Here is a 12,040-nt window from a genome sequence, read left to right as displayed (position 1 = left end):
TTTGGGACATGGCCAATACAGATTTGAAAAAAATTTTCATAATTACAATAACAAAGAAATCAAATGCACACACTTATTGATACAATGTTGGTCAAAAGCTAAAATTTTCTCACTGTTCATAAAGACAGTCCTGATCGTTCATCACAGTAAAATAGCAGTTTTTTCTCAAAGTCTGAGCAGTAAAATAAAATGCACATGGAAGTAGTGGATTTCCATGCAGTCTTGAAGAAGTAGTGTTGTCCTTCCAACGGAAAGACAGTGCTGACTCTTGACATGCAGACAGGTAATGGGCCACAACAGAGCAAACCCACCACAGAATCAGTCGAAGTTTTGAAGAATATTGGTAGGTAGGTCACCTCAGAGCCGACCCACTGTAGTCCTGATAGAGATTATGGTATTGGTGGGCCACCAGAGGTGCAGACCCACTGCAGTCCTTGTAGAAATAATGGTACTGGTGAGTCAGCAAAGGTGTAGACCCACTGTAGTCCTTGTAGAAATAATGGTACTGGTGAGTCAGAAAAGGTGTAGACCCACTGTAGTCCTTGTAGAAATAATGGAACTGGCGAGTCAGCAAAGGTGTAGACCCGCTGTAGTCCTTTTAGAGACGGCCAGCAGCCATCTGTTGCGACTGTGCAGATGCACAATGACCATCGAAGAGTCTTGCGGAGAATATAGCAAGTCCATAAACCACCACTTGTCCATTCACAAAAAATTTGTTTGAAATGTCCTTAGAACCAGCAATGCTGTTATCCAGTCCCTTGCTGAATTATTAACACACGCGCAAACACTATCAGTCCCTAATTCTCAAATATTGTCCATATACTATGACCAACAGAAACGTGTGTAGTGAAATGTAACTTACAAGTTACTTACTTTGATGAACTGGTGTAAATTACAATTTTATAACATAAGAATACAATAACAAAGGTACAGAATACATCATTAAAGAACATAACAATACAGATAACATTTGTAGTAATAGGGGCTTTACAAAAGAATAGAAATAAACATATACATCAGTGTTACAGGAATTATGACATAAGTAAATACATAAAAGATCAGAATAACTTTTGAAACATCAACTTCACACATGAGCATTAAAACAAAACAGAATAAATAATGTCTAAACATCTTTACAATGTAAATAACATATTATCAGAAAAATTCCACAACATAACTCTCATCAGATAAACAGATAAAGACAGGAAGAACACAAATATCCAAGGGTACAAAAACACATAATGGGATAACACAAGGAAGGGACAGGGTTTCTTTTACTGCAGTATTTTGCAAACAAAACTTTCTTTACTTCTCGGAGAACTCCCTTCGTTCTTCATTATTTCCAAAAATTCCTGTCTATACCTGCTTTCTGTACTTTTTTCGTATAACTTCTCAATTCATTTCTTCCAATTCATCGTAACTCATTCTCTTGTATAGTCTATCCCCTCTTAAGCTAACTTAAATCTACTGATCTCAGATGCATAAACTAAGGGACGAGGCAATGCAGCAGCACAAACAGTTAATACAAACAGCAATGAAAAAAAAATGGAAATCGGCAAAGCAAGCAGCAGTAAATGTAATAACTTATATCTAAACATGACAAACCCACAAGCAGAAAAAATAGTACGCTAAAGACAACATTGCAGATAAGGGAAATGTATAATCACATCTTAATGCCTATGTAATTAAAGTGGTGCACCACAAAAACTAATTCTACAAAAAATTACCAAGTACTTGAAAAGAAAATTATATTTGCAGTTACTGTTATTAGTCCCTTCTTATTGTTCTTTCCATTTCAAGAGTTCCTTTTTCGAAGAATGTGGATCATAAAATAATTATTTAATAGATCTGTTGACAGAAAGTGTTCACATTAGCAAATGCATTTAAGTTTATTTTATAAAACCAATGCTGCAACACAGCAGGAAAACAGATATCAAATGAAATAAGCAATTACGCAAACCAAAGCATAAAAACATCATTCAATAGCTATGTGGCATTACGTAAGTCAGTAGCTCTCAACTCTCATAGAAAGGCACTTGTCATAATCAGGTTTGCAGATGTAAGAATATTTCCCATCAATTCATAAGCATTTCAGTAAGTAGCACAAAGTACGATATGTTTCCAAGTAATGAGCGTGTCGTATTTGCGATGTTTTCTACAATGGAATGTCAATAGCGAGGTTAATGGTCTCTTTTTTTCACCTAATGGCTTTTTCTCCAGGCAAGTGGCACATCTGGACGTCCACGACGCATTACGTGAAGGTCACTTAACTTTCTTACCGCAATATTTACGACAGCAGTGACAGTCTCACATAAAAAAAATTTCTCAGGTAGAGAATTTGCGTTACGAATGTGTAGAAAGAAAATCCTATAAATATAACAGCATCCAAAAAATTTTCGCCGGCATTGTCATAACTTCACGCATATACACACATTTCATAACTCTTATACAGTACGATTCTTGGATTCCAACATCCTTTTTCACAAACCAGAGTCGCTAACCACTACTCATTATTCCTTACCTTACTACACATATACATATTCGTCGACACTTCTTCAATATTTCATCATAATAAATATATGACAGCGTGTAGCGTTGCGCAGTTGGAGGTGAGCTGCCAGCAGTGGTGGATGTGGGGAGAGAGATGGCGGAATTTTGAGAGCAGACGATTTGGACGTGTCTCATTAAGAAAGAGTAAATTTGTAAGACTGGATGTCATGAACTGATATATATATAATATGACTTTTGAACAATATTAAGGTAAATACATTGTTTGTTCTCTATCAAAATCCTTCTTTTGCTAACTGTGCCTATCAGTAGTTAGTGCTTTCAATAGTTTGAATCTTTTATTTAGCTGGCAGTAGTGGCGCTCCCTTTATTGCAGTAGTTCGAGTAACGAAGATTTTTGTGAGGTAAGTAATTTGTGAAACGTATAGGTTAATGTTAGTCAGGGCCATTCTTTTGTAGGGATTTTTGAAAGTCAGATTGCGTTGCGCCAAAAAATATTGTGTGTCAGTTTAAGCACAGTCATGTATAATTGTTCAAAGGGGACGTTTTACTGTTTACCGTTGGAAAGTGAATACCACACAGTAGGAATGAAGTGATTCTTAGCTAGTCTATGTAAGGTAATAGCTAATATGCCTACACATACTGGAGTTAGGTTAAAGTCGTTGTATAGTTGATGCTTCGCTTGCACTAAACAAGTTGTAGTGATTCTCTGTTAGACAACAAAGTTTAACTGTTTTTGCAGATTCACAGTCTTTTCATTACCAGTAACTACACAGTGTTTATTAAATTCATGCTGAAAAATAATTCTAAAGGAAAGACACTGTTTCGTTTTCCATAGTTTTGGAATTCAGGTAACTGGCAGTAACTCTGTCTTCTCTGACCATTACAGTTTTGCAAAAACGTCAAAGTTTATAGTTGTTGACACTGTTGGCGTTATTTTTCTGTAGTAAAGTTAAATTTTACATTCAGTTCCTGGCACAGTTATTACTATTCGATGAGGAACATTCATGGTATTTAGACTGAAGTGCCAAAGAAAATGGTACGCTTGCCTAAAATCGCGCAGTGCCCCCGCGAGCACGCAGAAATGCCGCAACAGGACGTAGCATAGACTCGACTGATGACTGAAATAGTACTGGAGGAAACTGACACCATGATCCTTGCAAAGATGTCCATAAATCCGTTAGAGTACGAGCGGGTGGAGGTCTCTTCTAACAGTACGTTGCAAAGCATCCCAGATATGCTTAATAGTGTTCACATCTGGGGAGTCTGGTAGCCAGCTAAAGTGTTTAAACTCAGAAGAGTGTTCCTGGAGCCACTGTGTTGCAATTCTGGACGTGTGGGATATCGCATTGTTCTACCGAAATTGCTCAAGTCCGACGGAATTCAAAATGGACACGAATGGATACAGGTGATCAGACAGGATGATTACGTACGTGACGCCTGTCAGAGTCGTATCTAGATATGTCCCATATCACTCCAACTGCACACGCTCCAACCATTACTGAACCTCCACCAGTTTGAACAGTCCCCTGCTGACATGCAGGGTCCATAGATTCATGAGGTTGTCTTTATACTCGTACACGTTCATCCGTTCGATACAATTTGAAACGAGACGTCCGACAAGGCAACATGTTTCCAGGAATCAACAGTCCAGCGTTGCGTAAAGCTTTGTGTCGTGCAGTCATCAAGGGTACACGAGTGGGCCTTCGGCTCCGAAAGCCCATATCGGTGAAGTTTCGTTGAATGGTTCACAGGCTGACACTTGTTGATGGCCCAGCATTGAAATCTGCAGCAATTTTTGGAAGGGTTGCAATTCTGTAATGCCGAACGATTCTCTTCAGTCGTCGTTGGTCCCGTTCTTGCAAGATCTTTTCCCGGTCGCAGCGATTTCGGAGATTTGATGTTTTACCGGATTCCTGATATTCACGTAATCTCGTGAAATGGTCGTATGGGGAAATCCCCACTTCATCGCTACTTCGGGTATGCTGTGTCCTCGCTCGTGCGTCGACTATAACTCACGTAAATCTTGAGACCGTGCCATTGTAGCAGCAGTAACCGATCTGACAATTGCGCCAGACACTTGCGTCTTATATAGGCATTGACGACAGCAGTTCCATACTCTGCCTCTTTACATTGACCTGTATTTGAATACGGATACTTATACCAATTTCTTTGGCGCTCCAGCGTATCTTAATCGAACATTCAAGTGGGAAGTATAATGGTAAGTAGCGGCTCTTGTCTTAACTTTGTTTACTGCACTACCACAACCTCTACAACAGGAGAAAAAGAAGGAACAGGTAGGGACTGATGAGTTTCACTTACTACCATTTTGCCATGTCGACTGTGTCTTTTCGATACTGATTTCCTACGCTGGGTGTTTATAAATGAATGGTGCGGCTTTAAAAACTAATGATATATTGATATATTACTTTGTGTGGCAAACCTTACAGCATAATCAGCAGCAACTGTACAAGCTTTTGATGGATTGGTCAGAATCCTTCAATATGTGCACCCTTGTTTGCCAGACACGAAAATGAAATTCTTTCCACACTCGGTGTAGCAAGTCCTTTGTGATGGTCTGAAGTGCGTGCTTTATCCGATCATATGCTTCCTCATTGGCCGTGCATAAACTCAGTCTTTAACAAGCCTCCACAGAAAGAAATCCGGCGAACGGGGTGGCAAGGGGAGTAGGTTGTTGTCTAATTTTGCAGCACGTCCAGTCCAGCGTTGATCAAGAACACGATTAAGAAGCTCTCGTACATTCCCGTGGAAAGGGGATTGAGCACCTTCCAGCTGAAAATGTGATTTTGAAAATTTGTGGTAAGATCTTATGGGACCAAACTGCTTCGGTCATCGGTCCCTAAGCTTACACACTACTTAATCAAACTTAAAGTAACTTACGCTATGGACAACGCACACACCCATGCCCGAGGGAAGACTCGAACCTCCGACGGGGGAAAATGTAATCATCATAATTAATCTTCAGCCAGGTGAGGACAATGTTTCCAACATGTCTCGAAATGAATTACCCGTCGCCGTCTCTTGTTCGAAAAAAATTGACTCGTACACTTTCTCCCGCGACACCGTAAAGAAAACATTCACTTTTGGATGGTCACGCTGATGCTCTACCAGCTTATGGGGTTCCTCTCCTCCCCATATACGAACACTGTATGTGTGAGTTCACATTGCCACTTACATGGAAAGTGGCATCATCGCTGATGGTGAGTCTTTCTACAAAACTAGCGTCCTCCATGTTTTAGCTGCTGCTCTTCACAAAGTCACGCCTTTTCACTTTGTCTACTCGTGTAAGGGTCTGCACTAGACCCACTTTGTATGATGTGGCTGTTCGGAATGTGACCGACTGTCGTAATAAGATTAACGATTTAATAGACATACAGTGATACAGGAAACTCAGAAGAGACCCTACTGACAAAGTACGTAGAACTGTTACACTGTTGATAAAGAAGTGCTCAATCAATCAGAGAGTTCAGAAAAGCCTGCCCAATTCTGCTGCGCCACCACCAAGACTTTGTGGGTTGCTGAAGGTGCACAAAGAACATGTTCCTCTAAGACCTATAGCGAGTGCCATTCGTTCGCCTATCTTTTCGACTGACGAGTTCTTGACAACATTACTACGACCGTATCTCCACCGATCGGATTTCTCTATGAAGAATATGGCACAATTTATCAGTGAATTAAGCGGCATAGTGATCCAGCCGGAGGTCATTTTGCTAGTTTTGATGTGATACGATATTTATTATGGTTCCGCTCAATGAATTGTTGCAACAGCTGAATCGGATTTTCCCTTCCAGTATTGCAGAGCTCTTTAACTATTGCCTCACGACCGCGTATTTCAAATAAAACGGCGAATTCTACGAACGGACGGATAATGTGCCTATGGGGAGCAAATTTTTGAAGAAAAACGTTCGAGAAGCAGGCACTGTAAGCTGCCGACAGAAAGCCGAATACTTGGTTCTGCTACGTGTATGATACGTTTGTTTTGTGGAGGCATGGCAGGGAGGCACTAGGTCGTTTTCAGAAACATCTCAAGGAGATTAATCTGAAGATTCAGTTTACCATCGAGGAGGTAGCAGGCGGAGGATTAGATTCTTTTAATGTGCTCGTTTTTAAGACAGAAGATGACAGCTCAGGCGACACTGTTGACCGAAAACCCACGCACTTAGACCTTGACCTGCACCAGGACTCTAACCACCATCCACAAAAAAGCGAGACATCAAAAAGACGTTGGCGGATAGAGCAAAGAACGCTTGCGAACCAGAGCTGCTTGAAACAGAATTAAAACATCTCACCAACGCGTTGCTCAACAATGGTTATTCGTCCGCTAAGGTTAAAAGAGTGTTAAGATCGCCGTCCAACAACCATAGCAGTGTAAATCGAAAGTTTTCCTGCCCTAGCGTGTGGCTAGGGCCTCCCGTCGGGTAGACAGTTCGCCTGGTGAAGTCTTTCGACTTACCTATCGAAGGGGATGAAATGATGATAAGGACAAAACAACATCCAGTCCCTGATCGGAGAAAATCTCCGATCCAACCGAGAATCGAACCCGGGCAATTATGTGCGACATACCGTCGCTCTGACCACTCAGCTGCTAGCGGAGGACATTAAAAATGTTACTGACAGCATAGGAAAATTCTTGGAAAAACATAACGTCGTGGAGATCTACAAACGCACCAGGAATGTACATGATCACCTAAAACTGGTCAAGGATGCTCGCAAACCGCTGGAGAAAGAAGGAATTTAGTTGATTCCATGTGGCTGTGGGGAGGTGTACGTGAGTACTACAAAAAGAAAGGTCAAAAAGAAATAGAAGAGCAAAAGGCAATTGTAGAAGGGAGGAAACTGGTCGATTAGTTGCTGCGGAACATCCTTTGTAGCCGAGACACCACATTCATTTTGATAGGACTCAATTATTGGCAGTCATAAGCGGATACCAGGGAAACCTATACGGAGGGACCATAAACAGTACAACCACCTGCATTTTCAGAGAAGGAGCAGGGCGTTGAACTGAATGGTCTTAGAATCCCGCTGCAGAAGAAGATGCGTACTAGTCTTCCACTATGGGGTGATAGCAACAGTGAACGACCGTAATCGACAACGGCCAATTGCGCTCGGGTATTCAAAAACATGTGGCGTCGCTTCACTGAACGCAGCGTGCGTAAACGGAATTTTGCTGCAGTTAGTAGCGAGCCAAGGTGTGAATCGTACACTCAAAGAAACTACCATCCCCCTTGAAATTGAAAATTTCCTCCGCAGATAGGGACGAAACGTTAGGTTTAAATGTGGAATCCATTCGACCACAACACAATAGGATGGAGCATTTTATTAAATGAGACATTTCCGGCCGTTAATGTTTTACCACGTACCTATGTTGTTCTTGTGTGGTGAGTCTCTCCCAAACCCTTCACGAAAATCTCGCTGCACTGTAACCACAGATCCGGACACCTCAAAACGGAGCACGCACAAAGCCTTTCCCTGTCGCAACGCAAACTGCGCAGCAAGCATGAGATGCGAACAGAGAGTAGCGCATCAAAAATTGGGAGAGTTGCGCTGTTTATGCTGCAACATTTGCCCAAATAAAGTAATAAATCGATTTATTATTAATTTTTAAAACCGTACCAATCATTTATAAATACCCTGTACTTAATCTAGATCACTGCCTAGGCACACTGTACTTACCTCGGTAGTTAGATGGTTATACACTGTGTTCTGAAAGAGTAGCTCTCTTGTTTTTATTCACTCCATAACCAGGATTCAAATTTGGATTTCATATTTCAGTGAAGAAGAAAGAATGTGTTGGACGTTAGATGTTCATGTTTAGTGTTGTTACCCGGCCTGGTAGGGTATATAAGGGGCGTGAACAGCGTTAGATGCTGAGTGATCACTGTGAAGGACACAGAGGTCCGGCTTACTTGTGTAAGACGGCATTATCAGCATGTGACAGCATTATCAGCACCTGATAGAGTTTACAAGAGTCCTCGTTGTGCGTTTCCATTTGGTCGGCTGGTCGAATCGTTTGGCATCCAGATATGTGAGACATTTGAATGCCGTAGCAGTCCGATGCTGAACTACTTGAGAACGTGAGAGCAAGCATACTCCTCGTCAAGTTTCTGTTCGCGCACGTCTCAAGACCATCACAGGTAAAGATCGCCGTATTGTGGACTAAGCACATAGTAGACCTTTCACATACGCCGTCCGGCAAGAAGTATTGGACGCCCTGCAATAATCTGTCATCCATTACCAATGATCGGAGCCGGGCGGAGTGGCCGAGCGGTTCTAGGCGCTTCAGTCTGGAACCACGCGACCGCTACGATCGCAGGTTCAAATCCTGCATCGGGCATGGATGTGTGTGATGTCCTTAGGTTACTTAGGTTTAAGTAGTTCTAAGTTCTGTGGGACTGATGACCTGAGATGTTAAGTCCTACAGCGCTCAGAGCCATTTGAACCAATGATCGGAGACACGTTTTTGCCGGACCAGGGAATTGCCGTCCCACAAATAGGTTGCCGTTAACGCTACAACGCAGCGTTTCGACTGATGCTTTGAGCGGAAAGCATGATGAGATGGAAGCATAACTGCTGATGAATAACGTCGCATTGTGTTCAAAGATGAATCGCTGTTTTGCTCCACCCTGAAAGATCACCGTAGGTCAGAACGGCGGTGACCTGGGAAGAGGTGCCAATCCTTCCAATATTTTTCAGAGAACCAGCGGTGTCACTCCTGCTGTTATAGTGTGGGGAGCCATCGGTTATGCCTGGCAGTGTTTGAGGGAACTCTGACGGCACAACAATATCTCACGGACATCGTGCGTCCTCGTGTGTTACCTCTCACGCAACAATTCTGTGGTGCCGTTTTTCAACACGACAATACCCGTCCACACATAGCACGTATCACTACGAACTGTCTGAGTGATATTAAGATGGCCAGCAAGATCCCCAGATGCCCCCCCCCCCCCCGACAGAACACGTGTGGGACCAGTTCGACTGTCAATTCCGGTCCAGTGCTAGCATCTATGATATGAAGGACCAGTTAAACAGTTGTGGGGCAAGTTGCCTCAGGAGAGGTCACATTACCTTCCTGATTCCCTTCCCAACCGAATCAGTGCATGCATCCAGCCCAGAGGGAGTGCAACATCATACTGATAATTGGGCTCATATTGGCAGGCCCTTTGTAAACCTAACCCAATTTTGCAATCAGTGAAATAGTATCGCATATCCTCTGAATCCATAAACTTTCATTTCGTTTCCTCCTCTCCGTCTGGGTGCTTCACTTTCTTTGTCAGTCAGTGTATTGTAGTTGTAATTGTGTGCTGCACTGGCCAGTATTAATAACGCTGGAAGCTGAAGAACAGCTACACACAACACCCATACACATGCGTAATAGGAGAGAAAAAAAAAAAAAAAAAAAAAAAAAGAGAGAAACACAAGAGATCAAAGCCATATTATCACGTTGAGAGTCAAAGCTCATTAATCAAAACGGGAGTATCTTTAATTCATTTACAGTTTTTATTTATTCACTTTATTGTTTCTTTTAGATGTAACCCCGATTTATGTAATAGATAATGTTTTTAACGTTTTTGAAGTTGTTACATGTTTCAGTTGATTAAAAATTATGCTTCAGTGTAATAAGAGAATGGCAATTTTAATAATGATATTGAAGATAGTAACAACAATAATAATAACAACAACAATTACAATAATAAATAGCGAAAATAGTGGTAATGACAATAATCAAGTAACACACACACACACACACACACACACACACACACATATATATATATATATATATATATATATATATATATATATATCAGAGACTAAATAGTTCTGTATTAACTAAAGAATGAAGTGAAAGTTTAATAAGACGAGTGAATACTGGACAGACGATATTGAATGATAAGAGCCATTTCAGACTACGTTCTAAAGATTAGGGCTATGTTCAGAAAAGACAGTTAGATTAAGTACTATCCACTTATAAAAGTATTAGTGCGTGTATAAATGTGAATATCCTGTGGAATGGCATCAGAGCACGTTACCGTACCATCTCTGCCGTAGTAACTACTTTAAATAAAAAAACGAAAATAAAACACCAGACAGTCTTGAAAAATATAGGGCTTGTTTACGGATTTGTATTACACTTTTTGTGTTGTACATCTACATTCAAAAAAAATGGTTCAAATGGCTCTGAGCACTATGGGACTTAACTGCTACGGTCATCAGTCCCCTAGAACTTAGAACTACTTTAACCTAACTAACCTAAGGACAGCACACAACACCCAGCCATCACGAGGCAGAGAAAATCCCTGACCCCGCTGGGAATCGAACCCGGGAACCCGGGCGTGGGAAGCGAGAACGCTACCGCACGACCACGAGATGCGGGCTACATTCAACGAGCATCTTTTCGTCTCCGTCGCTGAGGTGGAACTAAAAGCTGCGCCGACGTGGCGTTGATGTGGTACTGCGGGATCTGCCTCGTGTGTTGCTGTGATGTTGGTCCCACACGCACATTTTAAGCCACAGCACTCGCATTCACATCTTCCACAACATACATACACGTAGACGCTCCTATGGAGATGATGTGCATAATGGGAGGGCTTTTGCAATTTCCGTACACTGCAAAATTTGTCCTTTTCATGCCCCGGAACAATGTTAGAAATATTTTCTATTGTTGTACATTACCCATTATTTCCTGTAAGTTCGTATGATGATTACTTAGTTTCTACTGGTTCCCTAATTCCGTTACAGGCGTCACAGCTAAAGATAATGTAGTCATGTGCTCCCGCATGACCACACTGACAGACATCATTGTCTCTCCTGTAAAACCCTTACAGGCTAACTGGACATCGGCCGTGTCCCGTTGGATAATACACGTTGCCCTGAGTGAGATTGCGCATGGAAAAACGCTAGGTGTTCTCGAATAGGCGGGAGTAGTTGGTAAACTCTCTGACGCATTTCACTATTGCCTCAGTCGTTCTGCCGTGTACTCACTTTCCAGTTCAGAAGTTGGGTCTTCGTTGTTAACATTTGGTGTGCGATTTGCTGGACACGACCAGATCACTTTGACGTAACCAGTAGGAGGCTGCAAGGCATGTTACCGTAATGCCTACTGGGTAGATTCGGAGGATCACTAGTAAAGCATGGTTTGGCGTGGTGTCGCGGGCCCCTGTGAGTCTGAGGAGCACAGGCTCTGTTAACGTCGCAAGAGTGCCGTGTTCGGTGTTCACGGAAGGTTGGGCATCCAGACACTTACTGCATAAACCTATGACAGACGTGAAAATGGCATCGTCAAAGGTTCTCAATGCAAGAAAAGGTAGCTCCTATTCTGCTATTGAGGTGGGGACAATTTTGTGCATAATGTTACTTGCTTTGTTTGTGAGTGTCTGAATGAGTTGAGTGAAGCTGCACTTCTCCAGCTGTACTTCAAGGTATCGTATGACTCTTTGGCTGGTGACAGAGGTACTTTCTAACTAAACAGTAGGATTCCTACGTAATGACAGTTGGCCTTTAAGGAAAATGT

Source organism: Schistocerca piceifrons, chromosome 7, assembly GCF_021461385.2.
Source record: "Schistocerca piceifrons isolate TAMUIC-IGC-003096 chromosome 7, iqSchPice1.1, whole genome shotgun sequence".
NCBI lineage: Eukaryota > Metazoa > Arthropoda > Insecta > Orthoptera > Acrididae > Schistocerca > Schistocerca piceifrons.
This window is presented reverse-complemented; position numbering follows the sequence as displayed.